Raw genomic sequence first — 15889 nt, forward strand, 5'->3', positions numbered from 1 at the left:
TTTAGAAGACACCTTTAATACTTAACATCTGAGCGATTGTTGGGGCACTTTGGAGGCTCTTGTGGCTGCAAACAATCAGCTGGTGGCTGCATTTGAGAAATGCTGTTCTGGAGTCTAAACAAACAAGGCCTTCCCTTAGCCACATGCTGGGGAAATGAGGTAAGACTCCTTCTCATGAGATCACTCCCTCTCAGCTGCAGAGAAAAGCTTGACAACGTGACCCTGAGTTTAAAAGGTTCAAAAGCAGAAGGCACATACGGAGTTTAAACGAGACACACTTATTGCTTGAGGGCCCCACTGCCTGATTTTGAGATCTTGGCTCGTTCAAGTAGGTGTGAGTTGTATAAGTGTCACTTCTAGGAGTCTCATTTTGAGCCCCTTTCGAGTGCGGTCTCTTTTCCCATCTGTCAAGGTTCCTTCCCCACTTTGAACTCTAGGGTACAAATGTGGGGACCTGCATGAAAACCTCCTAAGCTTACTTTACCAGCTTAGGTTAAAACTTCCCCAAGGTACAAACTATTTGACCCTTGGACTTCCACTGCCACCACCAAACGTTTAACCGGCTTTCTGAGAAAGTGTTGTTTGGAAACGTCTTTCCCCCCAAAATCCTCCCCAAAACCTTGCACCCCACTTCCTGGGGAACGTTTGGTAAAAATCCTCACCAATTTGCATAGGTGACCACAGACCCAAGCCCTTGGATCTTAGAACAATGACAAAAACATTCAGTTCTTGAAAAGAAAAATTTTAATAGAAGAAACAGTAAAAGGAAAAGGATCACCTCTGTAAGATCAGGACGGTAAATACCTTACAGGGTAATTAGATTCAAAACATAGAGAACCCCTCTAGGCAAAACCTTAGGTTACAAAAAGACACACAGACAGGAATATTCATTCTATTCAGCACAACTTATTTTATCAGCCATTTAAAGAAATCATAAGCTAACACATATCTAGCTAGATTACTTACTAAGTTCGAAGACTCCATTCCTGTTCTGTCCCTGGCAAAAGCCTCACCCAGACAGACACAGACCCCTTTGATGTTCTCCCTCTTTCCAGCTTTTGAAAGTATCTTGTCTCCTCATTGGTCATTTTGGTCAGGTGCCAGCGAGGTTATCCTAGCTTCTTAACCCTTTACAGGTGAAAGGATTTTTCCTCTGGCCAGGAGGGATTTTAAAGGTGTGTACCCTTCCCTTTATATTTATGACACCATCACATACACCTCAGGTTTGCTACAGATCCACTGTCTTCCCATGTAGCACCATGAGCTGCTGACCCCTTTCTCGTCGTTCAGATACGCGCAGTCACCTCCTCCTCTTAAGTGAAACCTGCAACACAGAAGCCAGGGAGCTGCAGTCAGGCAGAGGCCAGGCATTTCACACCAGTCCCAGCCAGGGGAGCCGTTCTCCACAGTGCAGGCCTGAGTGCGGAGCAGCTACTCTCCCAGCCCCTCAGGAGCAGAGCTCAGGACAGCGGGGGCTTTGCAGAACCGCTGACTGTTCCTGACCCTCTATGCTGAGCAGCCCACAGGGGTGCTGGAGAATGGACAGTCCCCAGCAGGACAGAGAGAATTTGTTAGACTGATTGTCAAAAGGGACCGGCCCTCTAACAAGAGGGGCAGACCATCACCAGAACCAGACGACTGAGCAGGAAAAGCGGGGGACAGGAGGGATCTCGCCTCCTTGAAACACATGGAGCAGAACCAAGATGACACTGAAAGAAGAAATTGCATTCAGGGGTTTCCTTTTCCGTTGATCTATAACTCTTGAGCTTTCCATTGGGGATGGGGGAAAAAGAGAGTGTTGAAGAAGTTCCTTTGTGAAAGCATGTGTTCCTTGTTTGTAACCCTCACGTGACTCTCCCAGAGTTCATCTGGTGTGGAGGGTGGAGCTCTAGGGACAACATGCCTCTCGGGAGATTTGGGAGGGTTCAGCACTGGTTTTGGATCCTACAGCAGCTGATCTGCAGGGTCCCACATCCTAAGGAGCATACCAGACAGGGAGTCTGTACCCCAGAAGAATGCCACAGAGGCCCGAACTCAGGACAGTGTCTGGTAGCTCTTCAGACCCAGTGAGGCTGGAAGCAGGTGGGATCCAAAGGTTGGGTCCAATACAGCAGAATGGGGACTGTCCACTGGGGAGCCCTGACCCAGTGCCAAAAGAGCCTGATTTTTCAAAGTACTGAAGTAACCCAGACCAGAGAAGTGCGGAGGTCTCCATCCCCCTCTAATGGCTGGCCTGCAAAAGAGCTTTATCAATCGGGGGGGAGTTTCAGTTAAAGAAGTGGATTCTTTCGCTCCTATGGCAGAGGCTCATGCTTCTAGTCCTGAAGTCCCAGGGTTCAAGCAGCGCTGGTTTTGTGATCACACTTGGAGCCCACTGAAACCCATTGCGGGGTGTTGGCTGGGCAGCCATCACTACTGTACCCCGTTCCCGTGGGAGCCCCAGGTGTCCAGCACCTGTGAACGGCAGGCTCCAATTGTCGGTCCAGCTCCCTTCCGGTCCAGTTGTCGGTCCAGCTCCCTTCCAGCTCCAGTTGTCGGTCCAGCTCCCTTCCATCTCTGAGAAATAGTAGCATTTCCCTCGGTATCCCATCCAGCCGTCCGGGCACGAGGGGCCAGCAGGGGGGCACAGATCAGCTGATGAAAGCTGAGATGTCAGCACTGAGAATGAGACAGTCACATGGAGGGTAAGAGTTACACCTAGAATTGGGCATTTGACTGGTACAAAAATTGGTCAACTGACCAGTCAAATCTGTCAGAGTGGTCAGATATTTTATAATACCAATTTATCAGAATTGGTTACCTCCCGCCAGGAACAAAAAAGATCAAGACGTCATTCTCTCCAGTAGGTTTAGCTTTCGATAGATACGTATCTACCTAATTTTTTTTAAAAAATGTACTTCACTGAGTTATTTTAACTCAGAAAAAAAAGGCAAAACAATGAAACCAGGTTCCGGAAAACACAAGTGAGGCTCCAAGACGCAATCCGAAAGGCAGGCTGCCTCCTACCCCCAGGGCTCTCGCTGGAGTATTTGACTGTGGCCAAACAGGCAGTCAGTTGACCGGCTTGCCAAGCCCATTGGGACCCCCAGCTGGGGCTGGACCATGGCAATCAGACGCAGGGGGACGGAGACGTTTGTCACTGTAAATTTGCCTAGCAAGAAGGATTCCAGGGACACTCCCAGCCTGCGAGGGACTGACACAGCTCAGAACATTTCACCCCAGGCACAAGATCAACAGCTGGACGTTCAACCTAGCAACAAACAGCAGGTGAACAACTGAGAAGAACTTGGGAACTTTCACGCAGGGACATGAAAGCCACAAGGGGGCGCCAGAAACCACAGCCACGGGAAGTGACCTGTTGCACTGTGGGCCAGGAATGATGGAACTTAATTCACCTCCTACCTGCAGACTTTTCTCTCCCCAAACACAGCAGCAAGAAAGGCACTTTCTGGAAGCCCTCACGGCAGTGTATCCCTTTCAGAGCCATGAAAGAGCAACAGTGGGGTCACCCATAAGTGACACCAAAGAGGATTTGAAAGACCTGTCTAGTTGAGAGGAGTCGGACTCAAACCCCTCCAGATGTTTTCGAGCACGTCACTTTTGTTTGCACCACAGTAACTCGGTAGCTGGTTTTCAAGCCTTCTCATGTGGCTGGCACTCAGCGAGGAACAGACACTCTAAGTCTGGAAGAGTTAGGAAACGTGGCAGTGGTGATCAGAAAACGAGCATGTGTTCACCTCACGCACAAGGCATGTCTGACCCTGTAGATTTAACTGTCCAGTGCACGGATGTCATGACATTGGCACAGAGGATTCCTAATGCAGACAGACCTGGATTCAATCCCCTCTGCCAGCTGCTAAACCCTCCTGGGGCCCAGTGATCAGATCCCAGGGCAGTAGAGAAATCCCATCCCCGACAGCCTCCAGCACGCCCTGCCCCAGACAATGGGGGGATACAGCAGGGTTCATGTTCACGGCAAACAGACACCCTCTGCACGAGCACACGCTGTCTGGGCAGCCCGGGGGTGTGAATGGTGCTAAGGGACCCTTCTTTGCCAAGCTCAGCGATTGGGGGGTTTCCACACTGCCCTGGTGGAGGGGTCTCGACTGACTTCTACGGCTCATTTCAATAACACTGCAGCACCTGCCGCCCGGCCACAGGCGTGACCTGAAGATCCAGGAAGGCCAGGCTGGTAACCTCAGAGCAACACAGGGAAGGCAAAGGGCTCAGGGATGCGCTGCACCCTGTCCCATTGGACACCCTGGACAGGGACTGTTTCATGGCGCATGGCAAAGGCGACTTGGGTCCAAAGTGCTCAGAGATGGGCTGGGGGGGCTAATATCAGTCAGATCGTCCCGACACAGAGAGTGCCCAGGTGCAGGGGTCTGGGAGGGAGCAGGAGGAGGGTCGGTGAGGAAGATCCCCCAGGAATCCTCTGTCCCAGGGGCAGAAGCCAGACAGGCCGGGAGGAGGGAGTGAGCGTGGTAGGTCACGGGGGAATGGGATGCACGGAGATCATAGATGGAGGGGAAGGGAGCGGGGCAGAAGCTGGGAACTCACCTGCCAGAGCAATGATGGCAGCGATCAAAGGAGACGATACAACTATCAGTGCAACCACAACTCTAGGGGTTGGACTTTTCTGGCAGTTACAAGGAGGGTCTAAAACAGACAGACCCGTCAGGCAGGGCTGGGAGGACACGTCTCACTGACAGCACCGGGGCTGGAGCTGCCCTGGAACATGCACCGTTCTGTCGATTTCTCCTTCCGTCAGACACTCTGGGAGGGGAGCCCAGAGGGTCAGGCAGACCCACCCACCAAGGCAGATGGAGGGTCCATGGCTCCCTAGAGCTACCCTGGGGCTGTTACCAAGATCCGGCTCTGGCTGGGTAGCAGGGCCTCAGAGCAGCAGCCGGGCCATGGTAAGAGCAGCAGCTGTGGGGAACTACAGACCCTCCCCCTGCTCTGGGCAGGGAGCCTGGGGGGAGGGATACAGACCTGGGGCTGCTCTCAGCCCCCCACCCCAGGCAAGTGGAGGGTCATCCACGGCTCCCTGCAACTGCCTGGACTCCAGCTCCCAGCCAGAGGTGGGGTGGGGGGACCTCAGGGGGAAGAGGAGGAGGAGGGGAGGAGCCAGTGACAAAAAGTGGGAGGGCCACGCCCACTTCCAGCACCCCAGGCAGTCTCAGTGTCTCTCTCCAGCCTGCCCCCAGGCAGAGATGCCCCATTACCTGGGTTCCCTCCAGTCTCCAGGTGTCCATTGCCATTAACACACAACTCCTACAGCGGCTCTTCGCTCTCAGCAACCCAGCTGCTGGCCCCATTGTCCCTCTCAGCGACACTCAGGCCACAGACGCTGCTGCAGGTGCTGGGCTGGGGTCAGCTCCTCTCGGTCTGAGTGGGTCCGATTTGGCAGCAGCAAAGCCGAGGCAGAGGTCCTGGCCCTGGTTCCCCGTCCCTGCTCCAGACTCTCCAGCTGATCTGAACCCGAGACAGACCAAGCAGGACAGGTCAGGGGTGGGGGAGGCCATTTGTGGTTTCTTGTTCCCTGCCCAGCAGCCCAACCCCCTGCCAGAGGTGGTGCCATGATGATTAAAACCCCTTAACTCCTATCGGCCCCTCCGCCCCCAGGGCCTCAGAGACCTGATGTCCTATGGGCCCCTCCCACCCGTGACAGACACCCAGCTGGGGGGTGGGGGAGAAGACCCTCCTCACACACACAATCCTCCTAGAAGTAAGTGTGAGTCGGATATCAGAAGGGGAGGGGCTGGGGCTCGAAACAGCCTTGTCCCTGGCCCAGCCCCCTCCTTGAATGGCGGGACGTGAACCAGTGTCCAGCGCTCCTCTGCCCAGCCCCTCCTTTCCCTTCTGGGGCGGGGCTCTTCCGAACCCCCCCCGCTCTTCGGCTCGGGGCCTGCCCCCCGAATCACCCCCCTTTAGCCCAGAGTCCCAGCCCTTCGGCCAAGGACTGGCCCCTGCCACTGCGCTGCCCTCCCCACACGGTCCCCAGGCACCGCCCAAGCCCCGCCCCCCCTTAGGAGCCCTGCCCCCCATGCGGTCCCCAGCCCCGAGCCCGAGCCCCGCCACCCATTCAGGCTCCGGTCCCTCCCCCTCCCCATTTGGTCCCCGGCCCCTAGCCAACCCCCTCCCCGGTCCTTCCCTCTCCCCATTTGGTCCCTGACCCCGAGCCCCGCCACCCATTCAGGCCAGGGCCCGGGCCCCTCCCCCTCCCCATTCAGGCCCGCGGTCCCCCCTCGCCCCAGTCCGGCGGTGGCTGGAACCGACCCGCAATCCCCGCCGCACAGCGAGCGAACCGCCGCCGAGCAGCCAGCAGCACCCACCCACCCACCCACCCGCGGCCTGGGCAGGGACCGCTGGGACCCGGAGTCTCATGCGCGGGAAGAGCGCCCAGCGCCGCAGCCCGGGGAGGAGCTGAGGTCCCAGCAGCCAGGCGGGCTCGCAGCGGATCCCGCCCGGTGAGTTCGCAGCCGCAGAGCGACCGGCTTCCCTGTGACCCCCGCGCCAGCTTCGTTCCCACGTGGGTCTGAACAGCGGAAACGTCCCTGCCCGGGGGTCACCGCAACAGCGGCCGATCCCCGCCCTAGCCCTGCCTCCATTTAACCCCTCGACTCCCGGCCGCTCTGCTCCCCACAAACCTTCCCCCTCTCTCCCGGGCTGGCCGGGTGCCCGAGCGGCGTCCCGCCCGGCCCCGGGCAAAGCTCCGATCATGGCTCAGTCCTTGCCCTCCCTGGCCTGCCCGCCCTGCCCGCTCTCCTCCTGAAACCTTGTCCTCCCTCTGCTTTCCCCTGCTCCCCCCACCCCCGACCCCTCTGATCGCTGCTTCCCCTCCTGCCAGCTCCCCGGGACCCTTCCATAGGCTCTGTCCTTGGTCCCCTGGGGCTGACCAAATAGTATATAAACACATGGGGCGGGGAGGGTCCTTACTGGTTTGTTTCGGTGTAACAGTGTGTGACAAGGAGGGGGGAGGTCTTGAGAAAAATAAACAAACAAACCAGTAAATGTGACATGGTTTATGGCCAGCCTCCCCCTTCTGTTCTCTTCTCCCTCTGCCCCTCGTCTCTGGGTTGTCTCCTCTGTAAACACAAATTCAACTTCCCTCTCCATGCCGACAACTCACCCATTTGCCTCTCTGCACCAGCCCCATCTCCTGCTGGCCAAATGAACACCTCAGCCTGTCTCTGGGACATCTCCTTGTGCCGACCAAGCTGTCAGCTCAAGCCCAACATGGCTAAAGCAGAGCTCTCTGTCTCTCCCCTCCTGTCCAAGCCCTCTCTATTACCTCCTTTCTCCATCGCTGTGGACAACGCCAGCATCCTGCCTGTCACTCAGGCCCATAACCTGTCATCTTCCACTCACACCTCTCTCTAGGTCAGGGGTGGGCAAACTTTTGGGCCCAAGGGCCACATCGGGGTTGCAAAACGGCATGGAGGGCCGGGTAGGGAAGGCTGTGACTCCCCAAGTAACCTGGCCCCCACCCCCTATCCACCTCCTCCAACTTCCCGCCCCCTGACTGACCCCCATCCCTAACCGCCCCCTCTGGGACCCCATCCCCTAACCAACCTCTGTCCCTGAGTGCCCCAACCCCTGTCCACACCCCTGCTCCCTGACAGCCGCCCCCCCCGGGATTCCCACACCTATCCAACCCCCCCTGTTCCCCATCCCCTGACCGCCCCCCCCAGAACCTCCACCCCATCCAACTGCCCCCTGTCCCCTGACTGCTCCTTATCCAACCCCCCCACCCGCTTACCACGCTGCTCAGAGCAGCAGGAGCTCGCAGCCACGCTGCCCGGTAGGAGCAGCAGGCCAGAGCACCAGCGGCACAGTGAGGTGAGGCCGCAGGGGCGAGGGGACAGCGGGGAGGCACCTGGAGCTAGCCTCCCCTGCTGGGAGCTCAGGGGCCGGGCAGGACAGTCCCGCAGGCTGGATGTGGCCCGTGGGCCGTACTTTGCCCACCTCTGCTCTAAGTCCTCACATCCAGGGCTGTGCTTAAGTCTTGTGGTGTTTTCCTGCATAACATCTCTAAGATACAGCCTTTCCTCTCCATCCACACAGCTAAAATTCCCATCGAGGCTCTGATCACATCACATCTCAGTTACCGCCACATGCTTCTCTTTTCCCTCTTCCCCAGCTCATATCCATTCAGAATATTGCTGCAAGCTGCAAAGATCATTCTCCTAGCCCACTGCTTTCACCATGTCACCCCTCTTTGCATCCCTCCACTGGCTCCCCCTTCTCTATTGCATCAAACAGAAGCAGCTTGTCTTCTCTTTCAAGGCCCTTCACGTACTGTCTTCTCCTAACCGGACATCTCTCATTTACTGTACCAATGTCTTCTCCTAACTGTACCATCTCTCATTCACTGTACTGTTGACTCCCACCTCCAATCGGTCCATGCTGCCAGCAACACCCACTTGTTAAATTTTCAGACAACCACCTTCATGCTTTCTGCCACATGCCCTTCATGCTCGTAAGGAGAGCCCCTTAAACATTTTCAAACCTATCTCATTATCCATCTCCAATTCCCAAATCAAAGGGATCACTGCCTATCATACCGAACGATACACTCTCATTATTTCCTTGTACTCCCCTGTCTGTCTGTCTCCATCTGTCTTATACTTAGATTGTCAACTCTTTGGGGCAGGGACTGTCTTTTGTACTATTTTGTACAGCACCTAGCACAATCGGGTCCTGATCCATGACTGGGGCTCCTATGTGCTACAGTAATACAAATAACACAGGCTAGAGAATGTCACTATTATGGCTTCAGTGCCCTCCCCCCGGCACCACCACCACCAAAAAGCAGCAAAACAAACAAAAAAAATCAACCTCCCAGCTCAAAACGTATGTGTTTACACTCAGCTGGCGAACTCAATGTAAAGTACTAGTAGAGGTGAGGGAGAGGTGTCTTTTACCTTGATGTAGCTAGTCCAGGAATGCTATACGCTCAGCCTGGTATTTACCTGGACAAGTGACACAGAGGTTAAAGCCACCTGTGCCTTGTCTGAAGCACTTATCCTGAAGCACTTACATGAGAGGAAAGTGATCAGGAACAGCCAACATGGATTCACCAAGGGAAGGTCATGCCTGACTAATCTAATCACCTTCTATGATGAGATTACTGGTTCTGTGGATGAAGGGAAAGCAGTGGATGTATTGTTGCTTGACTTTAGCAAACCTTTTGACACGGTCTCCCACAGTATTCTTGTCAGCAAGTTAAAGAAGTATGGGCTGGATGAATGCACTCTAAGGTGGGTAGAAAGTTGGTTAGATTGTCGTGCTCAACGGGTAGTGATCAATGGCTCCATATCTAGTTGGCAGTCGGTGTCAAGTGGAGTGCCCCAGGGGTCGGTCCGGGGGCCGGTTTTGTTCAATATCTTCATAAATGATCTGGAGGATGGTGTGGCTTGCACCCTCAGCAAATTTGCGGATGATACTAAACTGGGAGGAGTGGCAGATACGCTGGAGGGCAGGGATAGGATACAGAGGGACCTAGACAAATTGGAGGATTGGGCCAAAAGAAATCTGATGAGGTTCAATAAGGATAAGTGCAGGGTCCTGCACTTAGGACGGAAGAACCCAATGCACAGCTACAGACTAGGGACCGAATGGCTAGGCAGCAGTTCTGCGGAAAAGGACCTAGGGGTGACAGTGGACGAGAAGCTGGATATGAGTCAGCAGTGTGCCCTTGTTGCCAAGAAGGCCAATGGCATTTTGGGATGTATAAGTAGGGGCATAGCGAGCAGATCAAGGGACGTGTTCGTTCCCCTCTATTCGACATTGGTGAGGCCTCATCTGGACTACTGTGTCCAGTTTTGGGCCCCACACTACAAGAAGGATGTGGATAAATTGGAGAGAGTCCAGTGAAGGGCAACAAAAATGATTAGGGGTCTGGAACACATGACTTATGAGGAGAGGCTGAGGGAACTGGGATTGTTTAGTCTGCAGAAGAGAAGAATGAGGGGGGATTTGATATTACCTGCTTTCAACTACCTGAGAGGTGGTTCCAGAGAGGATGGTTCTAGACTATTCTCAGTGGTAGAAGAGGACAGGACAAGGAGTAATGGTCTCAAGTTGCAGTGGGGGAGGTTTAGGTTGGATATTAGGAAAAACTTTTTCACTAGGAGAGTGGTGAAACACTGGAATGCGTTACCTAGGGAGGTGGTAAAATCACCTTCCTTAGAAGTTTTTAAGGTCAGGCTTGACAAAGCCCTGGCTGGGATGATTTAATTGGGGATTGGTCCTGCTTTGAGCAGGGGGTTGGACTAGATGACCACCTGAGGTCCCTTCCTATCCTGATATTCTATGTTTCTATTCTATGTCTCCACTCAGATTTTACATCAAGTTAGCTATCTCCATGTAAACACACTTTTGCAGTGAAGACAATGCCTGGGAGACTCCTACCTCAAGCCCCTAACTTCTGGTTGAGCTAGAAATTATTTGCAACATTTAAGAGCCCGCTGTTTGAAAGAGGTTAAACACACACAACATTTCTCCATTTTATCTTTGTGCAAACAATAGCACTCTGTGTAGTCAGGTTTCAGAGTAGCAGCCGTGTTCGTCTGTATTCGAAAAAAGAAAAGGAGGACTTGTGGCACCTTAGAGACTAACCAATTTATTTGAGCATAAGCTTTCGTGAGCTACAGCTCTCTTCATCAGATGCATAAAGTGGAAAATACAGTGAGGATGTTTTTATACACACAGACCATGAAAAGATGGGTGTTTATCACTTCAAAAGATTTTCTCTCCCCCCACCCCACTCTCCTGCTGGTAATAGCTTACCTAAAGTGATCACTCTCCTTACAATGTGTATGATAATCAAGGTGGGCCATTTCCAGCACAAATCCAGGGTTTAACAAGAATGTCTGAGGAACAGTGGGGGGGAGGGGGAAGGAATAAACAAGGGGAAATAGGTTACCTTGCATAATGACTCAACCACTCCCAGGCCTAAGTTAATTGTATCCAATTTGCAAATGAATTCCAATTCAGCAGTCTCTGGTTGGAGTCTGTTTCTGAAGTTTTTCTGTTGTAATATCGCAACTTTCATGTCTGTAATTGCGTGACCAGAGAGTGAAGAAGAGTGAAGCCTGTTGATTGTTCTTTAGCCACTTGGATGTGCAGCAGTGCAGCTGCTCACAATGCACATAGAGGCAGGGGTAGGAAAATGGCAGTCCAGCATCAGAGTTACTCATGCCAAGCCACTGGCCAAGTGGCCTGGACATGAGGAGGGAGCAGGGCCTTGTCAGATGCACATCTGATGCTCCTGGAAGTTGGTTTGCAGAATCAGACCCCCAGAGAAGCATTCACCAAATCTTTGGAAGCTGTGCACTGCTTCAGGACAATACAATCAGTCATGTCTCTCTCCCCCCACATCCTCCACATGTGTATTCGTCAAGACCTAATCATCTTTATTTATACCTCCTCTGTACCCCTCTAACTAGTGCTTCATACACATCCCCGGGGAAGGGGAGGGCAAATGAGTGCACCCCACGCTCAGAGAGACACTGACCTGGGAGCGATTTCTAGACACGGTTGAAAATCTTTTCCAAAGGAAGGATTGTCTGTAGAAAAGTGACTATTTTTGGAATGCAAGGGTTTTTCGTGAAAGATTGTCAAGACTAGGAATTTCCTGTTTTCACAATATTGTTCTGACACTTTTAAACTCAATCTTTTGTTCACTATATACTCTCTTCCATGCCTCTACCCCCTTTGACCCAAAACCTGAGTTTGTTTTGGGTTAAAGTGGGTGGAGGCATGGCAGAGTAGCAGCCGTGTTAGTCTGCATCTGCAAGACTAACACTGTTTCAGAGTAGCAGCCATGTTAGTCTGTATCCGCAAAAAGAAAAGGAGGACTTGTGGCACCTTAGAGACTAACAAAGACATTTGAGCGTAAGCTTCCATGAGCTACAGTTCACTTCATCGGATGCATGCAATGGAAAATACAGTGTGGAGATTTTATATACATAAAGAACATGAAAGAATTGGTGTTACCATAGAGACTGTAACAAGAGTGATCAGGAAAGGTGAGCTATTACCAGCAGGAGAGCAGGGGTGGGCGGGGGAGGGGGCGGAGGGTGAAGAAAACCTTTTGTAGTGATAATCAAGGTGGGCCATTTCCAGCAGTTGACAAGAACAGTAGGGGGGGAAATAAACAAGGGGAAATAGTTTTACTTTGTGTAATGACACATCCACTCCCAGTCTTTATTCAAGCCTAAATTAATTGTATCCAGTTTGCAAATTAATTCCAATTCAGCAGTCTCTCCTTGGAGTCTTTTTCTGAAGTTTTTTGTTGTTGAAGAATGGCCCTTTTAGGTCTGAGTTCGAGTGACCAGAGAGATTGAAGTGTTCTCCGACTGGTTTTTGAATGTTGTAATACTTGACGTCTGATTTGTGTCCATTTATTCTTTTATGTAGAGACTGTCCAGTTTGGCCAATGTACATGGCAGAGGGGCCTTGCTGGCACATGATGGCATATATCACATTGGTAGATGTGCAGGTGAACGAGCTTCTGATAGTGTAGCTGATGTGATTAGGCCCTATGATGGTGTCCCCTGAATAGATATGTGGACACAGTTGGCAACGGGCTTTGTTGCAAGGATAGGATCCTGGGTTAGTGGTTCTGTTGTGTGGTGTCTGGTTGCTGGTGAGTATTTGCTTCAGGTTGGGGGGCTGTCTGTACGCAAGGACTGGCCTGTCTCCAAAGACTTGTGAGAGTGATGGGGCGTCCTTCAGGATAGGTTATAGATCCTTGATGATGCATAGGAGAGGTTTTAGTTGGGGCTGAAGGTGATGGCTAGTGACATTCTGTTATTTTCTTTGTTGGGCCTGTCCTGTAGTAGGTAACTTCTGGGTACTCTTCTGGCTCTGTCAATCTGTTTCTTCACTTCAGCAGGTGTGTATTGTAGTTGTAAGAATGCTTGATAGAGATCTTGTAGATATTTGTCTCTGCCTGAGGGGTTGGAGCAAATGCGGTTGTATGGTAGAGTTTGGCTGTAGACAATGGATCGTGTGGTGTGTCCTGGTTGGAAGCTGGAGGCATGTAGGTAAGTATAGCGGTCAATAGGTTTCCAGTATAGGGTGGTGTTTATGTGACCATCGCTTATTAGCACCGTAGTGTCCAGGAAGTGGATCTCTTGTGTGGACTGGTCCAGGCTGAGGATGATGGTGGGACGCAAATTGTTGAAATCATGGTGGAATTCCTCAAGGGCTTCTTTTCCATGGGTCCAGATGATGAAGGTGTCATCAATGTAGCCCAAGTAGAGTAGGGGCATTAGGGGACGAGAGCTAAGAAAGCGTTATTCTAAGTCAGCCATAAAAATGCGGGCATACTGTGGGGCCATGCGGGTACCCATAGCAATCCGGACGACTTGAAGGTACACATTGTCTCCAAATGTGAAAGAGTTATGGGTGAGGACAAAGTCACAAAGTTCAGCCACCAGGTTTGCCGTGACATTATCGGGGATACTGTTCTCGACGGCTTGTAGTCCATCTTTGTGTGGAATGTTGGTGTAGAGGGCTTCTACATCCATAGTGGCCAGGATGGTGTTTTCAGGAAGATCACCGATGGATTGTAGTTTCCTCAGGAAGTCAGTGGTGTCTGGAAGATAGCTGGGAGTGCTGGTAGCATAGGGCCTGAGGAGAGAGTCTACATAGCCAGACAATCCTGCTGTCAGGGTGCCAATGCCTGAGATGATGGGGTGTCCAGGATTTCCAGGTTTATGGATCTTGGGTAGCAGATAGAATATCCCAGGTCGGGGTTCTAGGGGTGTGTCTGTGCGTATTTGTTCTTGTGCTTTTTCAGGGAGTTTCTTGAGCAGATGGTGTAGTTTCTTTTGGTAACCCGCAGTGGGATCAGAGGGTAATGGCTTGTAGACAGTGGTGTTGGAGACCTGCCTAGCAGCCTCTTGTTTATATTCTGACCTATTCATGATGACGACAGCACCTCCTCTGTCAGCCTTTTTGATTATGATGTCTGAGCTGTTTCTGAGGCTGTGGATGGCGTTGTGTTCTGCACGGCTGAGGTTATGGGGCAAGTGATGTTGCTTTTCCACAATTTCGGCCTGTGCACGTCGGCGGAAGCACTCTCTGTAGAAGTCCAGTCTGTTGTTTCGACCTTCAGGAGGAGTCCACCCAGAATCCTTCTTTTTGTCGTCTTGGTAGGAAGCTCTCTGTGGGTTAGTATGTTGTTCAGAGGTGGGAGAAATATTCCTTGAGTCGGAGACGTCGAAAATAGGATTCTAGGTCACCACAGAACGGTATCATATTCGTGGGGGTGGAGGGGCAGAAGGAGAGGCCCCGAGATAGGACAGATTCTTCTGCTGGGCTAAGAGTATAGTTGGATACATTAACAATATTGCTGGGTCGGTTAAGGGAACCACTGCTGTGGCCCCTTGTGGTATGTAGTAGTTTAGATAGTTTAGTGTCCTTTTTCTTTTGTAGAGAAACAAAGTGTGTGTTGTAAATGGCTTGCCTAGTTTTTGTAAAGCTCTCCAACACCACTTTCTACAAACCATTACCCTCTGATCCCACTGAGGGTTACCAAAAGTTAGTGCCTGTCTCACCTCCCGCAACCTGCAAGGTCTCGTGCCAGCAAAGGGAAGGTGCATTCTGCAGATCTGGAGCTGCACTCGCATGTCCTGAGGGCTGTCCTGCACCATGGTCACCACGGGCAGGTAGGTCATCAACCTACATTTCTGTCCCAGCTGCAGGATGGCCTGTGGTGCCTGCTTCCTCAGGCACCTGGAGATGCTGAAATAGGGGTGGGGTTGGCAGAGCAGGAGAACACCCCATGAGGTTAAGAAATGGCAGTGAGAGCCTTTTCCCTCCCTGGGAGATTACGGTGTCCCTCTGTGGGGACTCCCTTCCTGGCAGGTGCTGTGCTTTCGTTCCTGGGCACTGCCAGGAGGCCCAGCTCCCAACCCTAGCAGCTTGGCTCTTCCATCCCCTGCTGTGTACCAAAACTGACTTGAAAGGACTATCCAAGCCCCTCCCAGGCCTGCTCCCATTGTGGGTCTCTCTCCTGGCTGAGCACAGGCTGTTCTTATATCGCCCAACAGGCCTAGATCCTAGTTACACGCTGCTCCTTCCCATGTGACCCCTGCACTTATTCCCTTCACCTGGGGATAGGTTCAGTTGAGCTACTACCCCTTTCATGGCCATCTCCCCCTGGGACAGCCTGAAACTGGAAACCTGTGCTCGAACAGGAACTGTTTGCTAGGAAAGGTGCTGAAGACACACTGGAAAAGGAAATCCTTTGGACTGGATTGAAATTATTCCAAAGGAAAGTGGATGAGAGAAAACGTCCAGCGTTATCCTCCTAGCGAAAGAAAAAAATGAAGGTTTTTAAGCATTAGAGCCAGCTGGTCAGAAACAATCTTTCTTCTCCAGTGACGTGAAGTTAAAGGTCACGGAGAGGAAGAAAACCTCCACTCGGGTTGTTACTGGAGCTGAAGCAGAGAGGCCAGGACAAACACGGCTAGGGCCCAGGACTGACTATCAGCAGATTGGCCATTTTCTATTCCTGACTTTTTGACCATGAGCAAATCTCTTTGCTTCTGTGTGCCTCAGTTTCCACAACTATAAAATAAAGCTACTCAAGGTTATGTTTTTTGTCTTCTGTTTTTCAAGGCGGGACACTTCGATACATTTGGGGCCTGTCTATGCTACCGGTCTAGAGTGTCTTTGTAAGCTGATGACCCCCACATGTTGTTCAGAAGCTATGGATGACACAAGCTCCTACATTTGTTCTGTGCTTAGCCCCTAGGGCACAGCTGGGCTGGGCGGCCTTTTCTCACTGTGCTGTGTGGAGCAGGTTATGGGCACGAGGGATATGAAGAGGCTCTCAAGGACTAATTCTTGAAAATAAATATCAATG

The 15889-nt window shown here is 52.0% G+C and overlaps 1 pseudogene across 1 annotated transcript; it reads right to left on the reverse strand.

Moving 5' to 3' along the window:
- Positions 1–365: 365 nt before the first annotated feature.
- On the reverse strand, positions 366–5321 carry LOC311530268 (C-type lectin domain family 2 member D-like; annotated as a pseudogene). The gene is made up of 5 exons: positions 5229–5321; positions 4561–4659; positions 2376–2658; positions 1210–1324; positions 366–404 (listed from the first exon to the last, which is right to left on the reverse strand). The product of its transcript is annotated as a C-type lectin domain family 2 member D-like (transcript).
- Between the last annotated feature and the right edge of the window lie 10568 nt (positions 5322–15889).

This window comes from Lepidochelys olivacea (assembly GCF_965140295.1).
Source record: "Lepidochelys olivacea isolate rLepOli2 genome assembly, chromosome: 14".
Classification (NCBI taxonomy): Eukaryota; Metazoa; Chordata; order Testudines; family Cheloniidae; genus Lepidochelys; species Lepidochelys olivacea.